Source organism: Bos grunniens, chromosome 11 (assembly GCF_055505025.1).
Source record: "Bos grunniens cultivar Pamir isolate PY7600 chromosome 11, Bosgru_T2T1.0, whole genome shotgun sequence".
Lineage (NCBI taxonomy): Eukaryota > Metazoa > Chordata > Mammalia > Artiodactyla > Bovidae > Bos > Bos grunniens.
Genome location: NC_141175.1, coordinates 19,050,668 through 19,063,347, shown reverse-complemented (window position 1 = coordinate 19,063,347; position 12,680 = coordinate 19,050,668). Strand labels below are relative to the sequence as shown.

At 49.1% G+C, this 12,680-nt stretch overlaps 1 long non-coding RNA gene across 3 annotated transcripts; it reads left to right on the top strand.

Moving 5' to 3' along the window:
* Window positions 1-5,060: 5,060 nt before the first annotated feature.
* On the top strand, window positions 5,061-12,450 carry LOC147362676 (uncharacterized). Of its 3 annotated transcripts, XR_015135767.1 has the most exons (4): window positions 5,061-5,200; window positions 7,982-8,126; window positions 9,024-9,225; window positions 11,481-12,450. It is a non-coding gene; the product is annotated as an uncharacterized LOC147362676 (long non-coding RNA). The 3 variants fall into 3 exon arrangements; XR_015135768.1 differs by lacking the exons at window positions 5,061-5,200; window positions 9,024-9,225; window positions 11,481-12,450 and adding exons at window positions 6,873-6,998; window positions 7,474-7,571; XR_015135769.1 differs by lacking the exons at window positions 5,061-5,200; window positions 7,982-8,126 and adding an exon at window positions 8,492-8,568.
* Window positions 12,451-12,680: the final 230 nt, after the last annotated feature.

Genomic DNA, 12,680 nt, shown 5'->3' with positions numbered 1-12,680 from the left:
TGCTTTGGCTCCATCCCTTCATTCTTTCTGGAGTTATTTCTCCACTGATCTCCAGTAGCATATCGGGCACCTACTGACCTGGGGAGTTCCTCTTTCAGTGTTCTATCATTTTGCCTTTTCATACTGTTCATGGGGTTCTCAAGGCAAGAATACTGAAGTGGTTTGCCATTCCCTTCTCCAGTGGACCGCATTCTGTCAGATCTCTCCACCATGACCCACCCGTCTTGAATGGCCCCACATGGCATGGCTTAGTTTCATTGAGTTAGACAAGGCTGTGGTCCTAGTGTGATTAGATTGACTAGTTTTCTCTGAGTATGGTTTCAGTGTGTCTGCCCTCTTGCAACACCTACTGTCTTACTTGGGTTTCTCTTACCTTGGGCATGGGGTATCTCTTCACGGCTGCTCCAGCAAAGCACAGCCTCTGCTCCTTACCTTGGACGAGGGGTATCTCCTCACCACCACCCTTCTTCACCTTCAATGTGGGATTACTCCTCTAGGCCCTCTTGGGCCCGCGCAGCCACCGCTCCTTGGATGTGGGATTGGTCCTTCCAGCTGCCACCCTGGCCTTAGTGCACTGGTCACAGCCGCCCGTGCTTAGTGCTACCATTCCTGCAGCAGATTCTTACTAGAAGGACTCATTAAAATGAAGATTCTCTTCCAGAGACCTTGGGTTGAGCCCAAGAGTCAGTTTGTAGCAAGTTCAAAGGTGTCGCCCGTGACCTTGACCACACCATGAGTTGAAAAGCATGATGGTGGCTAAGGTCATAGCATAAGCAGGGGACAGAGCCATACTTGAGTCCTGGCCTCACTGATTCCACAATTGGCTGGCTTCTGCACCTGTCTCTGTCTCTGTTGACACTGCCTGACCATGTGATGAAAAGTCTCTTTTCCTCTGAGCCCCACCAGCATTTTCTATTTCTTGCATAGTGTTTAGGTTCTATATGTTACTCTAGTTGTTTGGGTAGGTGATACAATGCATTGCAAGTTGCTCTCTCTTTCCCCTTGAACTTCACCTAGAACCCTATGATGACAGTCAGTTGACTGGACTGAGGTCAGAGTAGAGTACCATCTGTATCAGAATCCAGTGCTGAGAGCTGATTACAGTCTGGCCACAGGGAGACTGTCATGGAGACTGACCATTGGTGGAAAGATCTAGCCAATCCATCAGCAAGGATGTTTGAGCCCCTCCTTGTGTTCAGTCTCCACATGCTTCTCTTGGGCAGGATCCAGAAAAAGTAAAAGACACAAAGACACGGGTCCTGCCCACTTTGATCTACAGTGGGAGACCAGAATAACCCACTTGACGCCACGGTGAACAAGACAAGACAGCCTTGTAATTAAAGGCTTACTTGAAGGACTCGAAGTGATGTGGGACTCAGAGGCGGAAGAGATGCCGAAGAGCTGGAGTAGGCTAGAGATACTTTGTGAGAAGGTGGGACCTCAATTCAGTTTTGAAAGCCAGCAGGATCTGGGGCAGGGCACAGGGCATTTTAGGCCAGGGAAACAAATAACTCACAACACTCACTTCTTCATGTAGAGACAGAACATCTCTGTAACCGTGTTTGCATTGGGCACTCTGACGGCACGGTAGGTAACTCCCATTGCTGCCAAAAGTGACTTGATATTTATTCAGACTTTAAATAAATTGGCCTATGACATCAGGCATAAGGAATCTCATTTGGACAGGGACTAGACTTGAAGGGTCAAGTCCTTTTGCAACTTAAAAAAAATTCAGTGGCTAATTCAACGAATCAAAATTAAATTAAAAGCTGAAAATTAATTCAATGTTTTATCTCTATGAAATCTAAAAGCCTGGGAACCACATACCCCAAGATGCAGGGAGGAAAGGATAGTGGGGAAGAGAAGGGATGGGCAGTCACCTTGGTTAGGCATTGACTTGTTTGTTCACGCTTTCAGGAGGTATTATAGACCTCAGAGTCTACAGTTTTTATTTAATTTGAGGCACTTCAGAATTTGAGCTTCCCAGGTGGTGCTAGTGGTAAAGAATCTGCCTGCCAATGCAGGAGACTCAAGAGATTTGGGTTCCACCTCTGGGTTGATCCCCTGGAAGAGGGAATGACTACCCGCTCCAGAATTCTTGCCTGGAAAACTCCATGGGCAGAGGAGCCAGGTGGGCTACAGTGTGTGGGGCTTAGAAGGGTCAGACATAACTGAGCAACTGAACAGATACACAGAATTTGAAGAGACTGAGGGAAAAATTGTCAGAAAACTGAGGCTGTGTGTGTGCTGGCTTGGAGAGAATTGGGACACTGACTTGGGAATGCACTTCAGCCTTGGTCATGCTGCTTGGGCTGGGCTGTCCGTCAGGGGAGGGGTCCTCAGGGCTAAAGGAGGAGTAAAGGGATGGAAGAGAACCCAGAGCCAAAACAAGTCCGTCAGCTCTTAAGGACATTTCAACAGAAGAAGCGTGAAGAAGAGGAACACTAGAGGCATTCCTAGTACTTGTGGGTCCAACAGGAAATGTTGATGGGGCGTGGCATGTGGATCAGAAGCTGTGCTGGGTCCAGCCTGGGCTATTGAATAATGGTGCTTATTTCACCCACACAAGCAGTGTTTTAAAGACCAAATGAAATCATGAAGTGGTCCAGAGTCACCCTACCTTCTGACTGTTCTTGGGGATCAGTGGTTGAGAAGGACACAGGTGAATGTGGAGAGTCAGATGCATGTGTGCATGTGTGGAGAACAGTGGAAGGAATGACCAGGATGGAGGAGGGATGACATTTCTACTGTGGAAGAAACCAAGGCAAAGGCAGGAGTCAAAAAGGCTTTCGCCCCCTCCCAGTTTTGTTGAGAAAAAATTGGCATACGTCATTGTATTAGGTTGAAGGCAAATGGCAGGTTGGTTTGGTTTATGTAAACTGTGAAATGATTACCATAAAAAGTTCAGCTGATATGCATCTGCTCCTAGAGATACAATGAGAAGAAAGAAGAAACTAAAAAAATGGGGAAAAGATGTCTCCTTGTCATGAGGACTCTTAGGATTTGCTGTCTTAACGTTCCTGTGGATCATGCAGCTGTAGTCATTGTGTTGTATGTTGCATCCCTAGCACTTTTTTATCTTATTACTAGAAGCTTGTACTTTTTTCGTTGGCTGTGTCATGCAGCTTGTGGGATCTTAGTTTCCTGACCAGGGATTGAACCTGGGCCCCTGGCAGTGGAAGTGTGGAGTCGTAACCACTGGACCGCCAAGGAAGTCCCTTTTGACTACCTTTCTCCAGTTTCACCCTGGGTTTTGAAAATTCCACTTGGAGGGCTGATATAATTTGTGCTGCTGACCCAAATGAGATGCAGCTCACAGCGAGATTCCTCCCGGTCAGGTCAGTGTGAGTGGCGGCTGTGGCTCAGTGCCGAAAGGGTGGGAAGAGGTGGGTGGGATTTAAGGCCCACAACTCCTGCAGGCCTGGGTTGGAATGCTGACGTCAATTTAAACTCAGGACTCTGTTATGTCAACTTCCGGAAGCAGGTCTGGTCACAGGCTGGCCCTGGAGCAGAGCTGACAGGCCTGCGGGGTGTGGGGCCTGGGGTGCTCTGCAGTCGGCTTCAGCTGGGCATTGGTGTGAGCGTGAGCACAGATTCACATCCTTCCTTCCTTCACCGTGAACCCTAGTGATGGGGTGAGCAAGGTGATCATCCTCATGGCAGTATGAAATGTGTCATAAACACAAGACTAACCAAGGAGCCCACAGGCGCAGACAGGTGGATAAACAGCACGTCAGTCCTCAGCCCGACCGGGCACCCAGCTCCCAGCAGGAGCAACAACAAATCCAGTTCTGCAGAAAGGAGGCAATTCTTCGCCTCCTATTCCATCCACCGGCTTGCATGTCACTTGAAAATGCCTTCATTCCCTCCGTTCGAAATTAGGATTTTCAAGCAAGACACTAAAAATTGAAAAGCAAATAAATATTGCAGCCATGGGACTAGGATCCCTGGGAGTTCAAGAAATAATATAGAGGGGAGGGAGGGTCAGGATGGGGAACACATGTACACCCATGGCTGATTCATGTGAATGTATGGCAAAACCCACCACAGTATTGTAAAGTAGCCTCCAATTAAAATATAAAAACAAAACAAAACAACAACAAAAAGAAATAATATAGAAACCAGACAGAAAATGCAAGGCATTTTCCTGTGGTGTATCCCACCACTTGATTTTTAAGTTGACTATGCAATTAATATTCAACGTTATTTAACACCAGGAAAATTGATTTTATTTTGCTTGTTAAGAGAGTGTAGACCGTGGGAGGGGGAGTGGGGGTTAGAGTTATTCACACATTTTAAACAGAATTACATCTGCCTGCTTATATTGACAAGGAAGGTAACAGCAATAAAAAATCTACCTGTGGAAAAGTCCTGGGGAATCCAGTGAGATCCTAAATAAATCCTGTGTGTGTGTGTGCAAGTGTGTGTTAGTCACTCAATCGTGTCCAACTCTGCGACCCCATAGACTGTAGCTCACCACACCCGCCTCTGTCCCTGGCATTCTCCAGGCAAGAATACTGGCAGGCAAGTGAGTTGCCATTTCCTTCTCCAGGGGATCTTCCCAACCCAGGGATGGAGGTCGGGTCTCCTGCATTGCAGGCAGGTTCTTTACCAACTGAGCCACCAGGGAAGCCCAGTCCAGTGTGTAATAAAAGACAAATATTTCTATTCGGTAAAAGCCAAGAGAGGATAGATACCAGGTAGGCTGCACCTGCTTTTCTTATCTAACCTTTTAAGAATGCGCTCACTAGTTTCCTGTTTATCCACACCCCCAGCTGAGGAAGGCGCTTGTTCCTGTGGGAAGATTCTGTTTGCAGCCCCTTCTCCACCTCCCTGAACACAAGGCTCTGGCGTTCCTTTTTTTTTTTTTCACATGATGGATTTACCCGCCCTGGGGAAGGTCACGGAAACCTGGCTTGGGATGTTTGCTTGTGCTTGTTTTCAGTTATTGATTTAATACAATTAAATATATCAATGAAACCCTAGTCATTTCTCGACAGTACTTTTTGCAAGGGCTGTGCGCACACACACGTTCAGGAAAGTTAGTAAAGAAAAGAGAAGCTTGAGAACGTTCGGCTGCGCAGGGAGCTGCAAGGCGGGCTGAGCATCCGTCACCTCGTCCCACTCCCTGCATCCGGGCTGGGAATCCAGCAGCAGCAGCAGCAGCCGCCCGCCTTCAGGGGCCCGGCGCCCGGGCGGGGTAGGCAGAGCCCCGCGCCGCGGGCGGGACCGGGGCTTTGGGGGGAGATAGAACCGCGGGTAGGGAGGGCGCGCAGGTGCTGCGGGCGCGGGGGTGGGTGCAGCCTGCAGACGCGCGCCGCTGCCGCCGCCCCGCCCCCGCCCCCCGGTCCCCCGCACCCCATCCCCTGCGCCCTGCGCCGCCACCCAGAGCACCCCCAACGTCCCAGAAGAGCAGGGCGGAGCACCCCCACCAGCCTGGCGGGTGACGCTGGTGACCCCGGGCTAAGCCTCCTATGGGTCCCGCGGTGCCTGCCCCAAAGGGCCCAGAGGGACTGAATTCCTGGATACCTCGCTGTCCTCCTCGGGTATCCAGTTTCCTCTCTTGGGGGACCGGGCGGCCAGCGTCCTCTCGCTCGTGGTCAGCGAGGCTGCCACTGGGCCTGGCCAGCGACCTGCAGTCCTTCCAGGCAACCAGGTGCACCCTCTGCCTGATTCCCCAGCGTGTCTGAGGAAGTCTGCAGGGCGTCTTCTGTGATATAGGTTTTCAAGGGCCTTCATGGCCACCTGGCACCTGTGGTTACCTTGCTCATCTCAAAATAAGTTACCAAATAGCCCATAATCCAGGGCCCAGCCTGGGCTGACAGCCCTGAGCTGGGGTTGGTGAACTGTGTAATTGAAACTTCCTCCGGGAAGCCTACCCACTTGCCAGAGTCCCCTGGTGTTGGAAGAACACAGAATCTCAAAGATCTGCTACTTCACTGACAAAACCAGCTTTCTCTGTGCACCCTTCCCCCTCTTTGCTTTTGTTGTGAGTGAGGGTACAGACCCCTGGGAGTGGATGCTGGTGGAAGGGGCACCCTGGAGATGGGGCTGCAGACTTCAGCGCTCTGGGAGCCTTTGAAGGGCTTTTGGGGGAGCTGGGCGGTTGAGTTTCAGAGACCAGACTGCTTTCATTTTTTTTGGTTGCCTTCATCAAGATACCTCATTCTTTGACATTTCCTGCCCAGAAATCTCTGAACCCTGTCCTTTTTTGCTGATTGTGTGTTGTGCTCTGGGAAAGTTTTTTTTTTTTTTTCCAAGTCCCTTCTGTTTCTGAGCACTGGGCGGAAGAGACCAGGGGAAGGGGGATAGAGCGGATGGTGGTCCCATCCTACCCTAGGTCAGAGACTCTGATATGGGGAGGGGCACCAGGCAGAGTGACCCTCAAGACATCAAGATTCCATCCCCAGGCCATGGTTGTGGGCAGGAAGAACCTGACCTAGTTTTAAAGAACTCAGGAAAAATATCCTGTGTCCTCCTAAGCCCACCACTGTTGTCTGAATGCTTGGTAGTCAGTTGCCCTCTGACTTTTAGCTCTGATCCCATCTTTGTGAGTAAGCCTCTCAGCTCCCTAGCCAAGGCCCCTTAAGGGGGCCTTCTGCGGAACTCTGTCAATTAGGCCGCATTTAGTATCTGGGTCAAGATGGAAAAAAAACTTTTTCTGTTGAAGGGTTTCTTACATGTCTTTTGTGAAGACAAGGTTTTTGGTGTTCACTAAGAATGATAAACTGGTGCTGGTGATCAGACTAGGGGAAGTTTCTACCCTGATTAGGGTGTTCCCAGCTCCCTGACTTTCCGTGGACGCATCTGCTTTGATCCTGGGTGGGTTCGCTCCAGGTCTGTCCTGGTGACCTGTCTTTGTGTGTTTCCAGCCTGGAGGTGGTGGCGTGGCTGAGCCTTTCCTGAGTCTATGTGAATGCGGTTTCACTGGGGGACAGTTGACCCCATGCTTAGCTCCCTCTGGGTGACTTCCAGCCTTGGAATTCGCTGGAGGCAAGGTGAGAGGCAGCCGCACCCGGAACCCCATCAGTGGCTCCTCTTTTGTGTACTTTGGCCTGACTCTGCTTGGCCTCCACTGGCCAGATGTGTCCTGGAAGGTGGTGCTGGGCTCCTGGGGGCCTTACCCGCAAATGACCCTAAAAAAGACATAAGAGTCATTGCCTTCCATGACAATGACATAGAGTCATTGTGGTCCCGGTGGAGGAAGCAGCCTTCTTCCCCCTGCTACAGCCCGATTACTCAGTACGATGATTCGTTACCATACCAGGCATCCTGAGGTTGGGCACCGTGGAGTGCCGTATTGAATGGAAGAAAGATGGAATGCCCTTGGTGCGTGACAGCTGATGTGTGGGTATGGCTGGGTGCTGCTGCCTTAGAAAGGGTTGCAGCTTTTGACAGATTGTTTAAAATTTGTCTAGTGATTGTTATGCTTCCCCAAATCCTCTTCCATTAAAACTCTTGTTTTCCGCTCAGCATCCAAAGATGCCTGGTTCCAGTTGTTGAACATCTGTGTTCAGGAGTGTGCACTCAGGAGCTGGACAGTCTGGGTTGGAATTCACACCTTGCCAGTTGTGAGTTGTGTGACTTCGGTGTCTCTGTGTCTTGGTTTCCTCAGTTGTCAACTGGGGATAATAACAGTGTCAGCTTCTTTGTAGGGTTGTTGTGAGGGTTAAATGAGTTAGCGTAAGTGAAAGCCTTGGAATCGAGTCTGTGGACTTGGCAGACAGCTTAACTATTATTTTACTCTTGTGTTGTTTGGCTAAATCATTGATCTTAACTCAGCTCTTGGTGTGTGATTTGGAATTTTCTTGTTTAAACAGAGAGAGAAAGAGAGGCGGGGGGCGGGGGAGGGGGGAAATATAATTGACCTATATCTGTCTTAGACCAAGTGGAAACCATTAGCTAATACATTTTCCTGAGTTCACAGTTTCTTAGTGGATTCATATTGGAATAGCTGGGCTAACTTCTTGTGAGTTTCTAGGTCTTCAGACAGTGTGGAATGGTGAGCTTGAGGAGAGTCCTGAAGGCACTGGATCTGAACACTGCTACCGTAAACTGCTAACCCTGGCCAGGACTCCATGGACGAGGACCTGTTCCAGCAGGTGATGGTCTGGACGTGATCAGAGGTACGCCCAAGTTTGCAGAAAATGCAGTTTCAGGAGATGATTGGCCATAATACCACTAGGTCTTGTGAATATGAAAAATGAGAAAGTATGGTGGTTGTGTCAGTCTGATGACTCAGTACCAGCATCTGAAAGTAGCACACTGTGTTAAGGGGAAATTTCTGGACTCCGCCAAAGGCTGGGCAGAGGTTCACTGTCTGTTCCTGAGAAGTGCGAAGGCCGGGCGGCAAGTCAGGCTGGGGCATGTCCAGCACACGTGGGAGCCCCACGCGGCTGCCCCTGTTCTCCCATGGAATCCCCTCCCTGGCTGGATGCATCCTGGGGTGTCATTCCTGCTGGTGTGTTCCTACCTGAAGTCTTTCTCCTCCAGAAAGCCCCTCTGGCAACAATTCTGAACCAAGAGCTCTGGAGAGTCGGCTTGGGGGCCTGCATTTTCAGTACCTGGGTGAGTCACTGGAGCAGGTGCTAACTCAGGGTGGAAGCCTCTGTTGGTACCACGTACATAATGAGCCATAACTCCAAGCAGTTGCACGACAGACTCAGAAAGACAAAGGGGCTTGAGTTGTTTTTGTAGAAATGGAAACAAGCTTGCCCTGAGTCATTCATGCCCTTGCCAAACTGCTTTTGTTAGCAATCATTCACGTTTCCTAGATCATCTTTTACTTGTGGACTTCTCTCAAGCACATCTGCCTCCACGTGGTCTGTGTAGTGATGCAAATTATGACCTGGTGCCTCCTCACTAACTCTCTGCCAGCTGGTAAATTCAGAAAGATGCCCTGTGGAAATGTCACAAATCTTAAGAAGGTTATTAATGATGATACAGAAGAGAAAATGTTAAAAATGGCTGCTGTGTATTATTTATTGAAGTACAGTTGATTTACAATTTTGTGTTCATTTCAGGTATGCAGCATAGTGATGCAGTTACATGCTCCTGCTCGGTTGCTCAGTTCTGTTGGATTCTTTGCAACACTTGGGACTGTAGCCCACCAAGCTCCCCTGTCCAAGGGATTTCCCAGGCAAGAATACTGGAGAGGATTGCCATTTCCTCCTCCAGGGGATCTTCCCAACCCCAGGGATCGAACCAGCATCTCCTGCATCGCAGGTAGATTCTTTACCCACCGAGCCATCAGAGAAGCCCATATATGTGTGTGTGTGTGTGTGTGTGTATATTCTTTTTCAGGTTCTTTTGCATTATAGGTTAGCACAAGCTATATAGTTCCCTGTGATATGCAGTGGGTCCTTATTGTTTGTCTCTTTTATATATAGTAGTGTGCATTTGTTCAGTTCAGTTCAGTCACTCAGTCGTGTCCGACTTTTTGTAACCCCATGGACTGTAGCACGCCAGGCTTTCCTGTCCATCACCAGCTCCTGGAGCTTGCTCAAACTCATGTCCATCCAGTAGGTGATGCCATCCAACCGTCTCATCCTCTGTCGTCCCCTTCTCCTCCTGCCTTCAATCTTTCCCAGCATCAGGGTCTTTTCCAATGAGTCAGTTCTTTGCATCAGGTGGCCAAAGTATTGGAGTTTCAGCTTCAGCATCAGTCCTTCCAATGAATATTCAGGACTGATCTCCTTTAGGATGGACTGGCTGGATCTCCTTGCAGTCCAAGGGCTGTCTTTGTTAATGGCTGCCATTTATTGTGCAGCAACTGTACACGTGTACTTGATAAGGGCTGACCTCCCCTATCTGCAGTCTTTATAAGTAGATGTCTGCCTGTTTGGACAGATAAGGACAATGAAGCTTAGAGAGGATGTGCTTTTCTTGTGGTGGACTTCTGAGTAAGAGGAAATGCTGCTGACACGCCATTAGTAGGTTGGCTTTACCCAGGGAGGGGCAATGGTGAGTGCTGTTCTCCAGTGACTCTTGCACATCTTGAGCTCCTCTTTGTGGCTGGTGTCTTGAACCTACCAGGATCTGGGGGTGAGATCCAGACAGTGGGTCCATGGCAATGGACCACGTGAGCACTCAAGCCATGGGCACCTTGGTCCTGGTGAGGTCGAGTGATATATGAGTTGTCAGTTTGCATTGCTGTTCTGCATGCATCTCCTAGTCTGGAAAGCTCAGAGCAGGTGTAGCAAGCAAGGCATGTGCATGCTAAGTCACTTCAGTCGTGTCCAACTTGTGTGGCCCTATGGACTGTAGCCCGCCCGGCTCCTCTGTCCATGAGATTCTCCGGGCAAGAAAACTGGAGTAGGTTGCCATTTCCTACTCCAGGAAATCTTCCCAACCCAGGGATTGAACCCATATCTTTGATGGCTTCTGCACTGGCCATTGGAGAAGGGAATGGTACCCCACTCCAGTACTCTTGCCTGGAAAATCCCATGGATGGAGGAGCCTGGTGGGCTGCAGTTCATGGGGTTGCTAAGACTATTCGGACACGACTGAGCGACTTCACTTTCACTTTTTACTTTCATGCATTGGAGAAGGAAATGGCAACCCACTCCAGTGTTCTTGCCTGGAGAATGCCAGGGACAGGGGAGCCTGGTGGGCTGTCATCTATGGGGTTGCACAGAGTTGGACACGACTGAAGCGACTTAGCAGCAGCAGCAGCATTGGCCATCAGTTCTTTACCATTAGCGCCACCTGAGGAACCCAGGACAGCGAGGTGGGGAATTCAGTTCTTGGCAGAACTCAGGGTGTGAGCAACAAATACTAGCTCAGTGCGAGTTTCTGCTCTATGTTGCCCTGAGATTAAATTAAGGTTCTAGAGTTTGAAGAAGGGCAGAAAAGATCTGAGGTGTTGCCCAGGGCTCTGTCTTTACCCACAAACCCCTCTCCACTGCTGAGTCCTTGGTTGGAGTGCATGGTGGTGGGGGTCCCTATAGAAACCTCAGATGTGTTTGAGAACTCCCGGAGGAGAGACGTGTCTTCTTTGTCATCCCTGAAATGCCCTCAGTAGGACCTGGGGAAGCTGCCTTAACCCAGACTCTCTCTGGTCCCATTAGATGAAATAGTTTTATCATGTGTTTGGGTGGACAGGCATCCTCACAAAGCCCTGCCTCCCCATCTTGAGCCTGTAGGACAAGCAACAGGCCAGAATGTTGACTCCGGGGCCCAGGGAAGCCTCAGGGGCCACTGCACCTGAAGAGGGCCCACAAATGGGCCATGGAGGAAGGAGGGTGACCTCCTTGAACCCGCATGAGCTGACACCAGGAGGCCGGATGGGAGGGACTCTTTTGTGGACACCCAGATGTATCCACTGGTGGATGGTGGTGCCCAGGCTCAGAGGCACTCATGCCCCTACCCACCTTGTCGTCACTGCAGGGCTTCGATGTGAGCCTGCGAAGGAAGAGATGAGACTCTGAAATTAAATTTGGTCTTAAAGAGAAATACACTGTATTTCTTATGCTCTCAAGCCTGCAGGCCAAGAGTTGCAGCCATCGCCCCAGTGAACCAGTGATGACTCTACTGTCAGATGATGCTGGCGAGAACTCTCAACTGTGTTCGGATTTCAGGCATATCTTAGTGACAGCACTGCAAGGTCATGGGGTGAGGGGTCACAGCCGGTAAGAAGCCTGGTGTTTCAGTTCTGACCTTGACCTTTGCTCAGAGCATGACCTCAGCCATTGATCCACCTCTCTGGACCCTCAATTTTTTATTTATAAATTAATATTGGGTTAAATTATCTCTGATGTCCATTAGTGGTCCAGTGTTGTGAGATCGGAAAAGGAGACTCAGATCCTAAATTCATTTCAAACGGGAACAGGAAAAAACCACATGAGTTCCTTCTCACTTCCTAACTTCTGTTATCAAGCAGTTCACCATCTTTTCATTTCTATCCTAATTTATGCTCGCTTTTTATGTAGCCTTGTAAGCAGCCACTTAAAAGCATGTGGACAAGGTTGACTTGGTCCCATTCTGTCCCTTGGCTCACTGGTGACATTTCTCCTAGGTGACTGCATAGGAATTCCAGACATTTGCCTTCTTCCTTGGTTCTCCAGTAGCCTTCGTTTGGTCTTAAAATAGGCACATGCTTTATCATGTGCTGACCTACTAATGTGAAGAAATCCCCAATGTCGGTGATTTAAAAGGGAGCCCCAGGAAGATCATCGTGTTCCTGACCCCGGTGACAGCAATTAAGTCTGCAGCCTTCCTCATGTGCATGTCTGTCCTTGGATGTAAGTTTTAAAAGAACCATGGAACCAGCGAGACCAAAACAGAGGGTCTTTGGTACATGTTATTCCCCAAACAAAGAGGAATATCTAAATCAGAAAATGTATGAATTCTAATATTTCATATTTTCACTAATGATCTAATTGTGGAATAATATTTATTTACTTCCAATGGGCGACTGAATAAAGATGAAGAGAAACAGTTATACCTGTATATGGTGGGCATCTTTCTGTGCGTGTCCTACAGGTAATAATCCATAGTTCAATGATACAAAAAGTGACTTTGTAGAAGCAAGAGTACTTTTTCTTGTGTCTGGAGGCAGTGTTAGGTGCCCATCTTCATGTTTCTTTGGCACCCTCAACTCACCTCTTATAAAGCATTTCTCACCCTTTCCTATGATTTCTGTTAATGAGTCTTCTTTCCACACTGGACTGTGACCTTTA